The 21659-nt window shown below is 34.9% G+C and overlaps 1 long non-coding RNA gene across 1 annotated transcript in view; it reads right to left on the reverse strand.

The window, feature by feature from the left end:
* LOC134756793 (uncharacterized) overlaps nucleotides 1-21659 on the reverse strand; it is a 1394997-nt gene that overhangs the window by 542232 nt on the left and 831106 nt on the right. The window contains exon 7 of the long non-coding RNA XR_010129979.1: nucleotides 6718-6757. This is a non-coding gene — a long non-coding RNA (uncharacterized lncRNA). The remainder of the gene's footprint in view (nucleotides 1-6717; nucleotides 6758-21659) is intronic.

Raw genomic sequence — 21659 nt, forward strand, 5'->3', positions numbered from 1 at the left:
CTGTTGTAGTCACTGGTTAGCTATGCAGGCAGACAGGAGCTTCATTGTTCCAGCCATCATTTCCTAATCAATTAAAATGAAGCTTTGAACTGATGACCCATGAAGACATTGTATATGTCTAAAATTGCATATTTTAAACTTTTTTCAATTTAAAATAAAATTATGATATTACTAATGTCTGTATAAGCTTTTCACACTTTCCAGTGCTACGAAATCCTTGTTCTATTAAGCAAATAGATTTAGCAAATAAAATGCTTTTTTTTCAGTAATACATTCTATTTGCAGTAGTCTTTTCCCCAAAGAACCTACCTTAAATTAGGCAATTGAAAGGGATTATTTGCCTTCCATTTATGGAATGCTCTTATTTGGTGGTGGGAACTTGATATTGCATTTTCAGTTTTTGGAATCCTAAATGCAATAACTGATTCTGGGGTTGCAGTTTCTATGATCTTTCTCCTTACAAACATATAAGTGAAAGAAAGGGCACAAAGCACATAAAATAAAACTACCTTGTGTCATAGTGTCATATTTAACCTTACCGTATCCTCTGTGTGAATATATTATATATATGTTTACATATAACATGATATTAACTACAGCACACCAAAATGTTCATTAAAAAAATGATGCATTAAGATGCCGAACCCTCTCTGTCAAGTATTATCAAGAGTCATAATGTCTTGTTTGGCTTTCAGTTGATAACATTGTATTCTGAAAGATCTAGATTGTCAGAAAGAAATGAAGTTGTATTTTCAGATAACCTGAAGTTCTGATGTGAGTGATAGTACATAAACTACTTAAAGTCTGACGTTACAATTTAAAAACTGGGCAATAATTAACGTCTTCTGAAAAATAAGAATTATCTAAAAAAAAACAGAGTGCGAGGTAACTTTCCATAGCAACAAGGAATTGGGGGTTTCTGGTCAGAAGCAGTAGAAATGGTGACCTTGGAAGGAAAAACTAAAAAGATTCTGAGTGACATAACTGCTGCCCATATATGTCGTCACATGAAAATTCTTAGAAAATATCTTAGTAGGTTCAGTGCATCCACTTATTTCACAAACAGTTTAAGTGTCTGTCACATGCCAGGTTGTTTGCTGTGTGTTTAACTCATGTATAATAAAGCATACACAATCATGGGTTGAAGTTCTTAATCGTCTTCCAACATGTTATTGTCAAAGCAGATTTGGTTTTAACCATTTCTATTTTCATCAGTATAAATGTATGAACAGATCAATAGGTGAAGGACAGACAAAGACAGTAGATAAAACCTTTGTCAGGGGAAGTTGTAGAATGAATAATAAGGTTTCTTAAAACCTCAGCCCTTAATTTAACATTTTGGAAGGTAGGCAAAATCTTGTCACTACCTTTAAAATCCAGTATTCAATAAAGTATCTCTTTGGTAACCAAACAAATATGTATTGCCACAACTAAAAATCCATTTAGACCTCCATGACTGATTTATACTTTTGAACTTCTTAACTAAGTATGCTGCTGCTTTAAAAATATACAAAAATATAAATTTAGCAGAGATAACAATAAAATCTAACTATTAAAAAACTGGTAAATGAATTCACTGAACTTTCAGGATACAAAATTAATGTAAACAAATCAGTAGCTCTGCTATACACCAACAGTGACTAAGCTGAGAGTCAATCAAGAACTCAACCCCTTTCACAACAGCTGCAAAAAAAAAAAAAAAAAGAATACTTAGGAATATACCTAACCAAGGACGTGCAAGACCTCTACTTGCACAAACTACAAAACACTGCTGAAAGAAATCATACACAACCCGAACAAAAGAAACACACACACCATGCTCATGGATGGGTAGAACGAATATTGTGAAAATGACCACACTGCCAAAAGCAATCTGTAAATTTAATGCAATTCCCATCAACATGCCACCATCATTCATCACAGAATTAGAAAAAAACAATCCTGTAACTCATATGGAACCAAAAAAGAGCCCACATAGCCAAAGCAACACAAAGCAACAACAAAAAAAATTATATATATATAAATATATCTGGAGGCATCGCATTACCTGACATGAAACTATAGTATAAGGCCATAGTCACCAAAACAGTATGGTACTGGTATAAAAATAAGCACATAGACAAATGGAACAGAATAGAGAACTCAGAAATAAACCCAAATACTTACAGCCAACTGATCTTCGACAAAGTAAACAAAAACATAAAGTGGGGAAAAAACACCGTGTTCAACAAATGGTGCTGGGGTAATTGGCAAGCCACATGTAGAAGAATGAAATTGGATCCTCATTTCTCACCTTATACAAAACCCAACTCAAGATGGATCAAAGACATAAATCTAAGACCTGAAACCATAAAGATTCTAGAACAAAACATTGGAAAAACCCTTGTATACATTGGCTTCGGCAAAGACTTCATGACCAAGAACTCAAAAGCAAATGGAACAAAAGCAATCATAAATAGATGGGACTGAAATAAACAAAAAAGCTTCTGCATAGTAAAAAAAAAAAAAATCAGCAGAGTTAACAGACAACCATAGAGTGGGAGAAAATCTTCACAATTTATACATCCAACAAAGGACTAATATCCAAAATCTACAAGGAAATCAAACAAACCAGCAAGAAAAAAAAATCCCATCAAAAAGTGGGCTAAGCATGTGAATAGACAGTTCTCAAAAGAAGATATACAAATGGCTAAGAAGCACATAGAAAAATGCTCAACATCACTAATTATCAGGGAAATGCAAATCCAAATCACAGTGTGATACCACCTCACTTCTACAAGAAAGGCCATAATCAAAAAATTAAAAAAAAAAATAGATGTTGGTGTGGATGAGGTGAAAAGGGAACACTTTTACATTGTTGGAGGGAATGTAAACTGGTACAACCACTGTGGAAAAGAGTGTGGAGATTCCTTAAAGAACTATAAGTAGATCTACCATTTCATCCAGTAATCCCACTACTACGTATCTACGCAGATGAAAAGAAGTCATTATACAAAAAAGATTCTTGCACACACGTTTATAACAGCACAATTTGCAATTGCAAAAGTATGAAACCAGCTCAAATGCCCATCAATCAACGAGTGGATGAAGAAAATGTGGTGCATATATACATACACACACATATATAAATATCATGGAATACTACTCAGTCATAAAAAGGAGTGAAATAATGTCATTTACAGGAACCTGGATGAAACTGGAGACTACTATTCTAAGTGAAGTAATTCAGAAAAAAAAAACAAGCATCATAGATTTTCATTCATATGTGGAAGCTAAGCTATGATGACTCAAAGGCATAAGAATGATACATTGGACTTTGGGGACTCGGGGAAAAAGGGTGAGTGGTGGGAAAGGACAGAAGACTACACATTGGGTACAGTGTACACTAAAGAACTTATTCATGTAACCAAAAACCACCTGTTCCCCAAAGACCTATTGAAGTAAAAAAAAAATGAAAAAAAAAACTAATCATAAAAATAATTTCTTACTACATCATCATGTAGTGAACATTCCTAATATAAGGTGGGGGTGGGGGTAATCAAAAACACTTTTTAAAGGGTTTTCTTGTTAAAATGTAAATATAGGAATGAAAACAATAGTGAAAATATTTTTTGATACCTTATTTTACTTTACATTTTACATCCAGAATGTTCTCATAATCTTAGCTATATTTTGAGAATACCTGCAAATAGTCTCATCACATAGCTAGTCCCTTGAAAATATTTATTAGGTGGCTTTTTATTTTTATCATTATAAATAATGGTCAGATGAACATGATTGTGTATGTATATTTGTACATATCAAATAGTTTTTAAGATAATTCTTGAAAATGAAATGATCATTTCAAAGGCTATAAATATTAAAATGTGGATATGTATATTGCCTGATTTTCCTTGAGAACAACTGTACTTATATTATGTTTTTTTGTCACCCAGGCTGGAGTGCAGTGGTGTAATCTTGGCTCTCTGCAACTTCCACTTCCCGGGTTCAAGCGATTCTCCTGCCTCAGCCTCCTGGGTAGCTGGGATTACAGCCATGTGCCACCACACCCAGCTAATTTTTGTATTTTTAGTAGAGACGAGATTTCACCATGTTGGTCAGGCTGGTCTCGAACTCCTGACCCCATGATCTGCCCGCTTTGGCCTCCCAAAGTGCTGGGATTACAGGCATGAGCCACTGCACCTGGCCTACTGTTTTCTTGAAATAAAGATTTAATCAATCCTAGAAGCTTCTTATCTGTGTGTATATATTTTCACATTTCTAACAATGTATGACATTATAATATTTAAAAACTTTTCCTATTTGCTAGAGTATTCTACAGTTTCTTATTACTTAATCTTTCACTTATTTACTTTTTTGAGGGTTAATTCGTGTTCTAAAACATAAGGATACATTTATTTTTGACATCTATGATGATAATAAGATATCTTGCACAGTAGCATTAAACTTAACTATGATGCAGTTTATCAGTTTGATCTCTCTTTTCTAATTGTTTCACACAGTTTTGAAGATTACTTGGCAACTGGTAGTTTATCAACAAATATTAATTTAACAAGGAATGAATAAATTAATTAATATTGATTACTTAAGGTGAGTATGAGTATATAGTTTTGGGTCTTAATTCTGAAATACAAAATGTTTACTTTCATCCGTGGTTTTAATCTTGAGATTCAGCAATCACTGAGGTGTTTGATGTAAAGTGTTTGCAATAAATACTGAAACCTCTTACTGTTTCTACAAATTAGACAAATGTCAATTAGCTTAGCATGAGTGTGTTCTTTGCAATTATTTGCAGTATATTTTGTATCCTTTTAAAAAATGATATGGGCCATGAAAAAGTAGCTCTAACAGACTGACTCCTCCATCCCGGGCAATTACGAAAGCTGGACCAAACCAAACTTTTGTTACCATCAGAAAGCACTAGTAATTAATACAAATGAAGCACACAAGAGGAGATTAATATTCACATTGAATTTCTCTTTAACTGCATTTTTAAATACATTTTTCATAGAAAGTGGAAGTTTATTGGTCAAAAGAAATACAGAGTTCTGGCTTGCCAATGCAGTTGGAACTTGACATGCAGGAAAGAGTAGCAGAGAAAAAATTCTCTAAAAACCTGTATAAAAAATTCTCTCCCAACCTTGATTGACTCCTAAGCTTCACACACATAGAACAGACAGCTAGAAGACCTAGCAAAGAAGAGAGGTTGCACAAGACATGGTATATGTTAGAATCCAGGGCCAGTAGAATTTACATGCAATACAAAAGACAATGGGTATTCAGTTGTGACCTCTAAATGATTGTGCCTTAAATGTAAAGGCAAAACTAAAATAGAACCACTCTAACATAGCCTAAAGTAAAGCATCAATAGAATCAAGATGAAACCCTCATATTTCAATTTTAAAATAAAACAAAGCAAAACCCTACAAACCAAAATAGAAACTCAACAATCTTTACAGGAATATGATAATGCAAAGTCTCCACAAGCACAATATATCACAAAAAAAAAGTGTAAAGAAAAGTAAGAAAAATATTTAAAATATGAGAAAAATAATACCATACAGCCAAAATATCTAACCTACTTATAATTGGAGTTTAATAATGGGATAACAGAGAGAATAGGCCAGAAACCACATTTTAAAAATATTGACTAAATAACATCTAATTTGATGAAAGACATGACTTTGTGGATTTGAGAAGTTCAGCAAATGTCAGTTGATCTAAATCCAAACAGTCTATCCCTGCGTCAAATTACTAAAGTCATTAGATTAGAAGTAAATATCCAGAATTCAATTTTATTTCTATATATCAGGAAAAAATTAAAAATCCTTCGCAGATATCCTGCAGATAAGGGGGGATTACTGTATAAATATATATTCACATGATTTATAAAATAGGGGTCACATTAACTGAATATTTTAAAAACAATCTTTGATGTAAATAGTGCTGGAACAATCAGATAACCTTATAGAAAACCAAATAATTTTTGACTCATTCCTTATGCCATATGTAAAAATTAATCTGAAATGGAAAATAGATCTACAGGTCTATGGAAGGTAAAACAATAAATCTTCAAGAATGTATAGGAAAATAATCCCGTGAACTTGGGTGAACAAATATTTGTTAAACAGAGCAGAAACATGCTCATTCCAAAATCAAAGTATTGATAAATTGGACTTCTTTGAAATCAAGATCTTTTGTTCATTGAAATAGGTAAGTCCAAAAAAAAAAAAAACTGGAAGAAGATACATAAAACAAGTATATCTAACAAAGAATACATATCTAGGTTATAAATGAATCCTACAAATTCATAATTAAATGACCAAAGACACACTTCAAAAACTGGGAAACTTGAACAAGCAAAAGGTAGATAGCTAAATGGCCAATAAGCATACAAAATATGCTCAACATCATTATGCATCAAGAAAACACAAAGTAAAATCTCAATGATTTATCAACTTACTCCAAGAGAAAAACAAAAACTAAAATTAAGAAGACAGACAATGTCAACTCTTGGTGAGAAAGTGAAGAAACCGAAACTCTCATGTAGTGTTAGCAGAAATATAAATTACTTCAATTACTGTAACTCTTGACAATGTCTATTAAGCCTAGGCACACTTCTATCTTATGACCCAACAATGCCATGTTTAGGTATACATCACAAAAACATAATTGACTACATTAGCCAATAGTATGTATAAAAATATTTCTACTGACCTCATTCATGGTAGCATAAAACTGGGAGCAACTCAAACATCTACAAAAAACAGAATGGATGAATTTTAGTGCATTTATAAAATCAACAAAAAGTATTCCTGAAAAATGCAAAATCATAGATAATTCTCACAGATAATATGTTGAATGAAAGAAGACAGACATACAAGTTATTATAATATGATTTAATTCATTTGATGTTTGAGACTAGACAAAATTTAATCTTTAGTTTTCAAAAGCAGAATTATTATCTCTGAGAAGGATTATAAGAGAACTTTCTGTTATCCAACATAGTACTGGAAGTCCTAGCTAGAACAATTAAACAGGAGAAAGATATAAAGGGCATCTAAATCGGAAAGGAAGAAGTCAAATTATTCCTGTTTGCTGATGATATGATGTTATATTTGGAGAAACCTAAAGACTCAAAAAGAAAACTACTAGAACTGATAAACAAATTTAATAAAGTTACAGGACACAAAATTAACATACAAAAATCAGTAGCATTTCTATATGTCAACAGTGAACAATGTGAAAAAGAAATTTAAAAAGTAAACCCATTTACAATTGCCACAGGTAAAATTAAACACCTAGGAGTTGACTTAATCAAAGACATGAAAGATCTCTATAAACTATAAAACACTGCTGAAGGAAATTGAAGAGGACACCAGAATATGGGAACATATTTCATGTTCATGAATTGGAAGCATCAATATTGTTAAAATGTCCATATTACCCAAAGCAACCTACAGATTCTATGCAATCCCTGATGAAATATCAAAGACAACCTTCACAGAAATAAAAAAAATTCTAAAATATATATGGAGCAACAAAAGGCCCGGAATAGACAGAGCTATCCTAAGCAAAAGGAACAAAACTGGAGGGATCACATTAGCTGACTTCAAATTATACTACAGACATATAGTAACCAAAACAGCATGGTACTGGCATAAACACAGACACATAGACTAATGGAACAGAATAGAGAACCCAGAAATAAATCAACACACCTACAGGAAACTCATCTTTGACAAAGGTGCCAAGAACATACACTGGTAAAAAGACAGTATCTTCAATAAATGCTGCTGGGTAAACTGGATAGTCATATGTCAATGAATGAAACTACACCCCTACCTCTCCTCATACACAAAAATCAAATCTAAATGGATTAAACACTTGTTAAGACCTCAAACCATGAAACTACTACAAGAAAACATTGGAGATAATCTCCAGGACATTGGTCTGGACAAAGACTTCTTGAACAACACCCCACAAGCACAGACAACCAAAGCAAACATGGGCACATGGGATCACATCAAGATATAAAGCTTCTGCATAGCAAAGAATACAGCCAACAAAGTAAAGAGACAACCCACAGAATGGGAAAAAATATTTGCAAACTACCCATCTGAAAAGGGATTAATAACCAGACTATATGAGAAGCTCAAACAACTCAATAGGAAAAAAATCTAATAATCCAATCAAAAAATGGGCAAAAGATTTGAATGGATATTTCTGAAGAGAAGACATGCAAATGACAAACAGGCATGTGAAATGGTGCTCAACATCAACGATCATCAGAGAAATGGAAATCAAAACTTCAATGAGATATAATCTCACCCCAGTTAAAATGTCTTTTGTCCAAAAGACAAGCAATAAAAATGCTGGCGAGAATGTGGAGAAAAGGGAACCCTCGTACACTGTTGGTGAGAATATAAATTAGTATAACCACTATGGAAAACAGTTTGGCGGTTCCTGAAATAACTGAAAAATGAGCTACCATATGATCTAGCAATCTCACTGCTGGATATAGACCCAAAAGAAAGGAAACCAGTATACCAAAGAGAAATCTGTACTCCTGTGTTTGTTGCAGCACTGTTTACAATAAATAGTTAAGATATGAAAGCAACCTAGGTGTCCATCAACAGATGAATAAACAAAGAAAATGTGGTACATAAACACAATGGAGCAGTATTCGGTCATAAAAAGAAAGAGATCTAGTCATTTTCAACAACATGGATGGAAATGACGTCATTGTGTTAAGTGAAATAGGCACAGAAAGACAAACATTGCATGCTCTCACTTATTTATGGGATGTAAAAATCAAATCATGATTTGATTGATTTGATATGAAGGAATTCATGGACATAGAGAGTAGAAGGATGGTTATCAGCAGTTGGGAGGAAGGTGGAGATGGTTAATGGGCACAAAGAATGGAAAGAATGAATAGGACCTACTATTTGATAGAACAATAGGGTAACTATAGTCAATAATAACTTAATTTTGCATATTTTAAATAGCTTAAAGAATGTAATTGTATTGTTTGTACCTCAAAGGATAAATGTTTGAGGGTTTGGATACCCCATTCTCCATGATGTGCTTATTTCACACTCCATGCCTGTAACAGAACATCTGATGTACCCCCAAAATATACACACCTACTATGTAAATATAAAAAAATAAATTTTAAAGAACCTTCTGGAATGATGTATATTCAATTTAAGGGTGATAGTTACACTGATACATCTGCTTCATATTAAGCTGAATAAGGTTGTGCTCTTTACTGAAGTTACAGCAATTTTTTTAAAAAGGTGATCATTAAATGACATCTAATGCCGTATGTTTATTTAGGAGTCAAGCTATGCTGTGTTTGTTTGCAAGCTATATGCTATGTTATGTAAAATTCTGGACTGAGTAGATTTGGCTTTTGTTTAACTCTGGTTTTCACCAACTTGATTAGGATGTGCCATAGTAGTGTTTTCTTTCTCTTCTTTTTTCTGCTTCAAATTTGTTGAGCTTTTGAATTCATGGGTTTATAAATTTTATTAAATTTGAAAAAATTTTGGCAATTATTTCTTTAAACATTTTTTTTTCTGACTCTCTCTCCCTTTATTCTGTAGATCTAATTATACTTGAAATTGTCCCACAAGTTTTTGGTGTTCTATTCTCTTTATGTTTTATTTTGGAGAGTTTTCTTTTTTTCCCATGACTTCATGTTTACCACTTTTTCCTTTGAAATACATAATTTAATTTGTTCTTAATATCACGATTATACTTTTAAAAGATATTGCATTGTTATATCTAAAAGTACAATTTTTTATTTTTTATCTATTCTATTTCTTTCTTCATCATGTTCCTCTTTTCACTTACTTCTTTGAACTTTTGGAACATATTTATAGTCACTGCTATTATGTCCTCTGCTAACTGCAATGGTGATTTCTAGATTTGTTTACATTTCTTAAATTTTATCTTTATTATTGGTCTTATCCTTCTGCTTCTTTACATGCCATGCCTGGTGATTTTCACTGTATGCTGCACATTTTGTATTCTTCATTATTTTTTTCTGTATGGTAGTTTTAAAATAATGTTGCCCTCTTTGTTCTGGTATGCAGTGGAGTTATTGGGGATCAGTTAGAGCCTTTCAAGGTCTGTTCTTATACCTAGTTAAGCTTCTTTTTCTCTAGTGGTCTGTCCCACAAATTATGAGCACCTCAGTATCCCCAAACACTAACCTCTTTTTTTTCTCCACTCACAGAGATTTCTGAGGTTTGTTTGGCTTTTTCTCTTCTGTTGTTACCTGGAAACTACTTCTACAAACTAAGCTATTGCAATTATAGGAATTATCTCATTTATTTTCCTCCTCTCTGGGATGACAGTTCTGCACTGCCTGCTGTATAATAACTGAAAACCATTGTTTCATATAGTTGTCTGGTTTCTAGTTGATTAAGATGTGAGGGCAAATCAAATACCTGTTAATCCTCCTGGACTGAAGTGGAAGTCTACATACATTCACTTTTATAAGCCTATTGAAAGATTACAAAAGACCAAGTGATAGTAAAACTTGTTTCCAAGTGACATAGTTGTGTTTTTGTTTTCTCTTAGTTTGCTTCTTTGTTTTTGCCTACATATATAATTTACTAAATATACCTATTACAAAGCAGTGAAATTAACATTTACTGAAATAAGTAAGATTTGCTGATTTAAATTTCTTCACTTTTTTCTTTATTCTTTAACAGACCTAAAACTAGAAAATCATCACTGTCTGCTAAAATGACTATGGACTTGGTTGATATGAACCTATTGGATTTGAATTTTAACCATGCCACTTACTAACTTTGTAATGTTAAAGAATCCGCATAACTCCCCTGAGACTCAGTTTCTTCAGCTATAAAATGAGAATGAACTCTGAATACTAATTTTGAAATATTCACTGTTTAAAATAATAAATCCATTTTCTGAAACATAATGTCATGCATATAGTTGATACAAAAAAATAGAAATCTGTGTGCTAAAGAACAGCATAGGGCAAAGAACATAACTCATGTAGAAACTGCATGAAATAGAGAAAATAGCATAGAACTTATGTGTAGGAGAGCACTAATCAAAAGTCCTTTCTTGGAAAATTTACTTGACATTTATGAGGCTCATTTTTCTCATTTTTATAATGAAATGGTTTAAGTTGATAATTGTAAAAGTCATTTCTAAAAATGAAATTATGTGATCTGATCTCACTTAATGCCACATCTTAACAAACTGACCTAACTGGTCACATACAAGCTCAATTTTTTGCTATTTTTTTTCCCATTATGCACCAGCCAAAAGTAGATTTTTGTGAATTCTTGTTATCATATAAAAAGATTATTGAGTATTGTTTCATGTTAGAGCAAATCTCTTCTTTTTGGGCCTTACCATGGAAACAGTCTATTAGTTTTTTATCTCCTTGATAATCTGTGAAGCATTTCTTTGTGCATATATATCTTTCTACCTTTTCCAGAGTTTAGAGACTCTGTTGGAACTTTAGTCAATAAATTTCCCCATTATTTCCAAAATACAAGAACAGAGATTCTAGAGACTGTCTTTCCAGTGGTTGAAAATAGAAATTATTGAGGCACTAAAACCTTATCTGAAGTGAAATGATTGTTTTTCACAGCACTTAATGAGAGAAAATTAGAAAGTCACATGGAAGTAGGAAAAAAGTTATTAGAAACAAAGATCATTTACATTTTTTGTTAGTTTAAAATGTGTACACTACTCACACAACGTATATTGTTTTATTATTTTCTGATGATGTCAGTATGTTACTGAAATCTTGGAAGCTAATATAAAAGTGCCTACCTGTAAAGCAAAAATTTTTAAAATTATTTTAATACTATCTATCATTTTCCAATTATATTATCACTCAGGAGACTGTATCCTGTGTTCCTACAATGCTTCCATCTGACACACACTTTCCTTGCATTCAGTTTCCTCTTCACCACCCTGGCTAAGTAGGAGGTCAAGATACTGGTTTTAGGAGTCTAATGAGGCTAAAGGAAGAATAGGTTTAATGACTAGCCTAAAGAGCCCAGGGCAATCTCAGAGTCGGTGACCGATGTAAAACTGATATCACAGACCCCTGAGACAGTAAGTGTCATTGCAACAGGGCTAGACAGGACTAAAGCTCTTAGGGCCAAGGTAATGTGTTAAGAAACCAAAGATCACCAAACATAGTTGTGGTAAAAGTGAAGAAAAAAACAATACTGAATCCCAGGACAATCATGCAGGTAATATTTATCAAAGATTTTTAACTTTTTAAATTTGTAATGAAATATTAACATTCCTTTCATTTTAGCTGACATAAGCATAATATAAAATTTTATACGACTATTTTAATATAGAAAACATACCATTATTTTTAATTCCATTTCAATCTTTTCAGTATCTCCACGAGATGAAGTGAAATGGAGGTGTGAGAGAATCTATTATCACATCATGTGCATTACCCAGAATATATTAATTAGTAAAACTAAAAGTTATATAAACACTTATCAACTGATAATAAAAAGATAACTCAAGAAAAAAACAAAAATAATCCAATTTAGAAATACACAAAGGATCTTAATGGATATTTCTTAAAAGAAGATATATATGTCCAATAAGCACATGGACACTCAATATTATTAGTCTTTAGAGAAATGCAAATCAAAACCCCATTAAGATATCACTTCATACCCAATAGGATGACTATAATAATATGTATTTTTTAAGACAGGTATCTTAGTCTATTATAGCAGTGTTGTACTGCTATAACAGAATACCTGAGGCTAGGTAATTTAAAAAGAACAGAAATGTATTTCTGGAGGCTGAGAAGTTCAAGACCAAGGTTCCTGCATTTGATTTGATGAGAGCCTTCTGGCTGTGTTCTCTCATGGTAGAAGGCAGAAGGGCAAGCTGGCTGTACCAAGCCCCTTTAAAGGGCTTTAATTTCATTAAGGAGGAGGAAGCAGCCCTCATGGCCTAATCACCTCTTAAAGGCCTCACCTCATGTACTATCACATTGGCAACACCTGAATTTTGTAGAGGATTAAGCTTCATCATGAATTTTTGGAGGGGACAAAAACATTCAAACCATAGCAACAGACAATCACAACTGTTGCTAAAAATGTGGAGAATTGACTATTTCATACACCATTGCTGGGAATGTAAAATGGTGCAGCTGCTTCCAAAAACAGTGGGGTTGTAAAGCAAAAATTAAACCTAGAGGTACCATACGAACCAGCTAATTCTGCTCCTAGCTTTATGGCCTGGATGACCTTTAAGTTCCCCTCAGCCTGACTAAATTTTAGCTAGGTTTCTTCCTGACTATAGGTCACTGTCCTCCCTTTTCCTAGATCATTTATTTGAAAAACTTGCTCCTGTATTGGGTGCATATATATTTAGGATAGTTAGCTCTTCTTGTTGAATTGATCCCTTTACCATTATGTAATGGCCTTCTTTGTCTCTTTTGATCTTTGTTGGTTTAAAGTCTGTTTTATCAGAGAATAGGATTGCAACCCATGCCTTTTTTCGGTTTCCATTTGCTTGGTAGATCTTCCTCCATCCTTTTATTTTGAGCCTATGTGTGTCTCTGCATGTGAGATGGGTTTCCTGAATACAGCACACTGATGGGTCTTGACTCTTTATCCAATTTGCCAGTCTGTGTCTTTTAATTGGAGCATTTAGTCCATTTATACTTAAAGTTAATATTGTTATGTGTGAATTTGATCCTGTCATTATGATGTTAGCTGGTTATTTTGCTCGTTAGTTGATGCAGTTTCTTCCTAGCCTTGATGGTCTTTACATTTTGGCATGATTTTGCAGTGGCTGGTACCGGTTGTTCCTTTCCATGTTTAGCGCTTCCTTCAGGAGCTCTTTTAGGGCAGGCCTTGTGGTGACAAAATCTCTCAGCATTTGCTTGTCTGTAAAGGATTTTATTTCTCCTTTGCTTACGAAGCTTAGTTTGGCTGGATATGAAATTCTGGGTTGAAAATTCTTTTCTTTAAGAATGTTGAATATTGGCCCCCACTCTCTTCTGGCTTGTAGGGTTTCTGCTGAGAGATCCGCTGTTAGTCTGATGGGCTTCCCTTTGAGGGTAACCCGACCTTTCTCTCTGGCTGCCCTTAACATTTTTTCCTTCATTTCAACTTTGGTGAATCTGACAATTATGTGTCTTGGAGTTGCTCTTCTCGAGGAGTATCTTTGTGGCGTTCTCTGTATTTCCTGAATCTGAACGTTGGCCTGCCTTGCTAGATTGGGGAAGTTCTCCTGGATGATATCCTGCAGAGTGTTTTCCAACTTGGTTCCATTCTCCCCATCACTTTCAGGCACACCAATCAGACGTAGATTTGGTCTTTTCACATAGTCCCATATTTCTTGGAGGCTTTGTCCATTTCTTTTTATTCTTTTTTCTCTAAACTTCCCTTCTCACTTCATTTCATTCATTTCATCTTCCATCGCTGATACCCTTTCTTCCAGTTGATCACATTGGCTCCTGAGGCTTCTGCATTCTTCACGTAGTTCTCGAGCCTTGGTTTTCAGCTCCATCAGCTCCTTTAAGCACTTCTCTGTATTGGTTATTCTAGTTATACATTCTTCTAAATTTTTTTCCAAGTTTTCAACTTCTTTGCCTTTGGTTTGAATGTCCTCCCATAGCTCAGAGTAATTTGATCGTCTGAAGCCTTCTTCTCTCAGCTCGTCAAAGTCATTCTCCATCCAGCTTTGTTCCGTTGCTGGTGAGGAACTGCGTTCCTTTGGAGAAGGAGAGGCACTCTGCTTTTTAGAGTTTCCAGTTTTTCTGTTCTGTTTTTTCCCCATCTTTGTGGTTTTATCTACATTTGGTCTTTGATGATGGTGACGTACAGATGGGTTTTTGGTGTGGATGTCCTTTCTGTTTGTTAGTTTTCCTTCTAACAGACAGGACCCTCAGCTGCAGGTCTGTTGGAATACCCTGCCGTGTGAGGTGTCAGTGTGCCCCTGCTGGGAGGTGCCTCCCAGTTAGGCTGCTTGGGGGTCAGGGGTCAGGGACCCACTTGAGGAGGCAGTCTGCCCGTTCTCAGATCTCCAGCGGCATGCCGGGAGAACCACTGCTCTCTTCAAAGCTGTCAGACAGGGACATTTAAGTCTGCAGAGGTTACTGCTGTCTGACTACTGGGTACATAATGAAATGAAGGCAGAAATAAAGATGTTCTTTGAAACCAATGAGAACAAAGACACAACATACCAGAATCTCTGGGATGCATTCAAAGCAGTGTGTAGAGGGAAATTTATAGCACTAAATGCCCACAAGAGAAAGCAAGAAAGATCCACAATTGACACCCTAACATCACAATTACAAGAACTAGAAAAGCAAGAGCAAACACATTCAAAAGCTAGCAGAAGGCAAGAAATAACTAAAATCAGAGCATAACTGAAGGACATAGAGACACAAAAAACCCGTCAAAAAATTAATGAATCCAGGAGATGGTTTTTTGAAAGGATCAACAAAATTGATAGACTGCTAGCAAGACTAATAAAGAAAAAAAGAGAGAAGAATCAAATAGACGCAATAAAAAATGATAAAGGGGATATCACCACCGATCCCACAGAAATACAAACTACCATCACAGAATACCACAAACACCTCTACGCAAATAAACTAGAAAATCTAGAAGAAATGGATAAATTCCTCGACACATACACTCTCCCAAGACTAAACCAGGAAGAAGTTAAATCTCTGAATAGACCAATAACAGGAGCTGAAATTGTGGCAATAATCAATAGCTTACCAACCAAAAAGAGCCCGGGACCAGATGGATTCACAGCCGAATTCTATCAGAGGTACAAGGAGGAACTGGTACCATTCCTTCTGAAACTATTCCAATCAATAGAAAAAGAGGGAATCCTCCCTAACTCATTTCATGAGGCCAGCATTATTCTGATACCAAAGCCAGGCAGAGACATAACCAAAAAAGAGAATTTTAGACCAATATCCTTAATGAACATTGATGCAAAAATCCTCAATAAAATACTGGCAAAACGAATCCAGCAGCACATCAAAAAGCTTATCCACCATGATCAAGTGGGCTTCATCTCTGGGATGCAAGGCTGGTTCAACATATGCAAATCAATAAATGTAATCCAGCATATAAACAGAGCCAAAGACAAAAACCACATGATTATCTCAACAGATGCAGAAAAAGCCTTTGAAAAAATTCAACAATGCTTCATGCTAAAAACTCTCAATAAATTAGGTATTGATGGGACGTATCTCAAAATAATAAGAGCTATCTATGACAAACCCACAGCCAATATCATACTGAATGGGCAAAAACTGGAAGCATTCCCTTTGAAAACTGGCACAAGACAGGGATGCCCTCTCTCACCACTCCTATTCAACATAGTGTTGGAAGTTCTGGCCAGGGCAATTAGGCAGGAGAAGGAAATAAAGGGTATTCAATTAGGAAAAGAGGAAGTCAAATTGTCCCTGTTTGCAGACGACATGATTGTATATCTAGAAAACCCCATTGTCTCAGCCCAAAATCTCCTTAAGCTGATAAGCAACTTCAGCAAAGTCTCAGGATACAAAATCATTGTACAAAAATCACAAGCATTCTTATACACCAATAACAGACAAACAGAGAGCCAAATCATGAGTGAACTCCCATTCACAATTGCTTCAAAGAGAATAAAATACCTAGGAATCCAACTTACCAGGGATGTGAAGGACCTCTTCAAGGAGAACTACAAACCACTGCTCAAGGAAATATAAGAGGATACAAACAAACGGAAGAACATTCCATGCTCATGGGTAGGAAGAATCAATATCATGAAAATGGCCATACTGCCCAAGGTAATTTACAGATTCAATGCCAACCCCATCAAGCTACCAATGACTTTCTTCACAGAATTGGAAAAAACTACTTTAAAGTTCATATGGAACCAAAAGAGAGCCGGCATCGCCAAGTCAATCCTAAGCCAAAAGAACAAAGCTGGAGGCATCACACTACCTGACTTCAAACTATACTACAAGGCTACAGTAACCAAAACAGCATGGTACTGGTACCAAAACAGAGATATAGATCAATGGAACAGAACAGAGCCCTCTGAAATAACGCCGCGTATCTACAACTATCTGATCTTTGACAGACCTGAGAAAAACAAGAAATGGGGAAAGGATTCCCTATTTAATAAATGGTGCTGGGAAAACTGGCTAGCCATATGTAGAAAGCTGAAACTGGATCCCTTCCTTACACCTTATACAAAAATCAATTCAAGATGGATTAAAGACTTAAATGTTAGACCTAAAACCATAAAAACCCTAGAAGAAAACCTAGGCTTTACCATTCAGGACATAGGCATGGGCAAGGACTTCATGTCTAAAACATCAAAAGCAATGGCAACAAAAGCCAAAATTGACAAATGGGATCTAATTAAACTAAAGAGCTTCTGCACAGCAAAACAAACTACCATCAGAGTGAACAGGCAACCTACAAAATGGGAGAAAATTTTCGCAACCTCCTCATTTGACAAAGGGCTAATATCCAGAATCTACAATGAACTCAAAGAAATTTACAAGAAAAAAACAAACAACCCCATCAAAAAGTGGGCAAAGGATATGAACAGACACTTCTCAAAAGAAGACATTTATGCAGCCAAAAAACACATGAAAAAATGTTCATCATCACTGGCCATCAGAGAAATGCAAATCAAAACCACAATGAGATACCATCTCACACCAGTTAGAATGGCGATCATTAAAAAGTCAGGAAACAACAGGTGCTGGAGAGGATGTGGAGAAATAGGAACACTTTTACACTGTTGGTGGGACTGGAAACTAGTTCAACCATTGTGGAAGTCAGTGTGGCGATTCCTCAGGGATCTAGAACTGGAAATACCATTTGACCCAGCCATCCCATTACTGGGTATATACCCAAAGGACTATAAATCATGCTGCTATAAAGACACATGCACATGTATGTTTATTGCGGCATTATTCACAATAGCAAAGACTCGGAAGCAACCCAAATGTCCAACAATGATAGACTGGATTAAGAAAATGTGGCACATATACACCATGGAATATTATGCAGCCATAAAAAATGATGAGTTCATGTCCTTTGTAGGAACATGGATGAAATTGGGAATCATCACTCTCAGTAAACTATCGCAAGAACAAAAAACCAAACACCGCATATTCTCACTCATAGGTGGGAATTGAACAATGAGATCACAGGGACACGGGAAGGGGAATATCACACTCTGGGGACTGTTGTGGGGTGGGGGGAGGGGGGAGGGATAGCATTGGGAGATATACCTAATGCTAGATGACGAGTTAGTGGGTGCAGCGCACCAGCATGGCACATGTATACATATGTAACTAACCTGCACAATGTGCACATGTACCCTAAAACTTAAAGTATAATAAAAAAAATAAATTAATTAATTAAAAAAAAGAAAAAAAAAGAAAAACTTGCAACTGCATTTTCTTTCTCTTCCCCTCTGAGATATCAACTTTCTCCCAGCCTCTTGCCAATTTTGGAATCCAGGAATGTCTTTCTCAAGGAGCCACCCCTTTCAAATATAATAATTTAAGAAAATATTGTTTCTACCTCCCAGTCTCTGTGGGAGCGTAGAATCCTAACTTTAATGAAAGACTATTAGTGAACACAGGTGACCTAATCACATTAACCAACCTCCCCTCTAATGTCCATCAGTATGTTTCAATTGACAAACTCTAGCATTTAAAAACCTTCCTATTCTTTGTTTCAGCAGAATTGAGTTCAATCACCCTTCGTGTTATAAGAGTTTGAATAAAGATTCCCTTGCCTTTTAACTTCCTAAGGTGCAATTTTTATTTAACATATATATCTGAGAGAAAAAGAAAGACATTTCCCCACAAAAATTTATACATTAAATTTCATAGCAGTTTTATTTATAATAGTCAAAAAGTTGAAAGAATCAAAATGTCCATTAAGTGATGAATGGATAAATAGAAAAAGAGAATATGATATAGTCATACAATGTATTTTGCTAAAGAACTAATATGTACAGAAGCATGGCTGATCCTGAAAACATTATGGTAAGCAAAAGAAGCCAGTTACAAAAAGATCACATATTGTATGATTCCACTTACATGACATGTCCTGAATAAAGAGGTTGTCCATTACAGAGAAATAAGATTGTTGGTTATGGTTAGGGGGCTGAGCAACAATGGGGAGGTGACAGCTAATGGACACAGGGTTTCATCTAAGAAGATGGAAATATTTCAAAATTAGTTTATGGCATTGGTTGCTCAACACTGCAAATATAGTAAAAAAAAAACCACATTGAATTGTACACTTTTAATGCATAAATTATATGGCATGTGAATTATATCTAAAAGCTGTTTTTTTAAAAAAAGTTCTTCCCCATAATGACATTCTCTGTCTTATACTGATTTATTTTTTATTACTGTCTTACATATCACATATACATTTCCTCATTTGTTTATTGCCTACCTTCCCACCAAATTGAAAGTTGTATATAAAAAGAGTTCTTGTTCTTTTATTTGTTTGCTTCATTTCGTATTTCTAAGACTTAAGAGTTTCTGGCACACCGTAGAGTATCTGAATTAACCTAGGTAAAGCAGCAGCACAGACAAGGTTTTATGTGCAGTAGTTTATTTTGGGAAATATTCCTGTGGCACAGGAGTTGGTGGGGGGGATGAGAAAATGAAAGAGGGAAAAAGAAAAGTCAAGAGCAGGGTGAGTTCTAGGATTGCTCCCTGATGTGGAAAATGCTGCTTAATTGGGACCTTCTTTGGAGATTAATATATGGAGTCTCACAACTTCCCACAAGAAGAACAAAAAGAGGAAGTATTTCTCATCAGCTCTTCTCTCTCATCATACAGGAACTGTCCCATTAGGATGTTCACAGCATTGAGATTTTTGTAAAACATGCATAAGTGAAAAGTAGGTTTATGCAGGTTTCCCTGCACTGAGTTACAAAAGCCCGGGAGAATAATCCAAGAAAGTAAACGTGGTGAGACAAAGCGCTATTAGTTTACATCTGCATGCATCTGCTTGCCTTAACAATGTCCGGAGTAAAGGTTAGGCAGAGAAGATATGAAGTAAGGCAAAATAAGTGTCCAACACACCAGTGATACTTGATGAATACTCTGGTCCCCTGGTCCCATTTAAAAGAACATGGTCAATAAAACGAGAAGAATCTGATAGCCATCAGGGTACTGGATCACTACCTCTAGTATTTCCCCTCATTTCTCATTTCTGAATCTTCCTTGTTTTTGCTTTCCTCAGCTCTTCAACATTGGATTATTTTCTGAGGCCTCCTTTTTTTTTGACTGTGTATTCAGGCAAATTAATCTCCTACAAATCTCTAAAAACTCTAAAAAGGTACCTAAAAGTGTCATAAGTTGAAGATAATCCAATGCATAACTATAGACCCTGAGAATTTTCACTTATTCTGTTAATAGTGGCTGATAAATCAAACAAAACCAGAAAATTTTTGGTGAGCAAAGGCATATTTTTCATATGCACTGAAACATTTAGACTGTACTTAAACTCTACTAATGTATATTGACTATTGAGAATGTAAGTGAAACCTTCCATTTTGCCTTGAATAACCTAATTCTAATACAAAATAATAAACTCTATTCTACCTCTTAGAAGTTTGCACATTTGTAGGAGTCTAAGTGGGAATGAGTCTTCACCAGCCTCTTTGTCTCTTGACAAGAGTGCTCTCTGATCATGGGCATAAATAACCCACATAGAGAAAGGATCTGGTCTGCTTAGAGGATCCCCTTCTTGGGAAACCTGAAGCTGCATCAGTAACATCTCAATCTATGAACTTTCATTCTAACTACAATGTCATCTGGACCTAATATATGAGTTCTCAATATTTTTTATTATATTACATGGTATAGACATTTTCCTAAGGTTTGCATTGCAGACAATTTAGCGTTGTTCCAGAATGAATAGGTGGTTTTCAAACAGCAGGACTGATTAGTTTATCACAGCTGACCTCTTTGGCAGGGCTGGGGATGGTCAACCCCAGGTCCTGAGCAATACCTTATGATTACACAGACTCATGCTATGGTCTCCTTCAGCTGATGAAAACATTCACTAGTTATCACTTTGAAACATTTTTTTCTATGCCTACACACATGTACGACCACATAATATTATAATAGTAGACATATAACTAATAGGCAAATTTCTCCTTTCCATCTAAGTAATGCAACTCAGGACCACATATCTCAGGCATTATCTGTGATTTGTTGAAATTGTATTACTTCTTATAGGTATATTCTACCAGCAAATGTTTTCTGCTAAGTTTTGAAAGTTGTCTAGATTGTAATTGCACTATTTTCCCCTAAAAGGCATATATTCCTCCATTATTACGTATGATACATAAGAGTTTATGCAGTTTCACAGAACATTTTTCATACTGACATTACTTTGATGTATTTTTCTAAGACAGTTACCACATGGTTGAAATATATTTAAAAGTATAGTGGCCATTTCGCAAATCACATGTGTGACTTTAATCACCTACTACTTTGGGATTTATATAAGAAAATACATTTTAATCTCAAAAACTTCATTCTAGAGACTAATACCAGTTTTTATATGCTTCATGTCAAATCCTCATAATCAGTAGATCAAATTATTAGT

This window comes from Gorilla gorilla, chromosome 12 (genome assembly GCF_029281585.2).
Source record: "Gorilla gorilla gorilla isolate KB3781 chromosome 12, NHGRI_mGorGor1-v2.1_pri, whole genome shotgun sequence".
Classification (NCBI taxonomy): domain Eukaryota; kingdom Metazoa; phylum Chordata; class Mammalia; order Primates; family Hominidae; genus Gorilla; species Gorilla gorilla.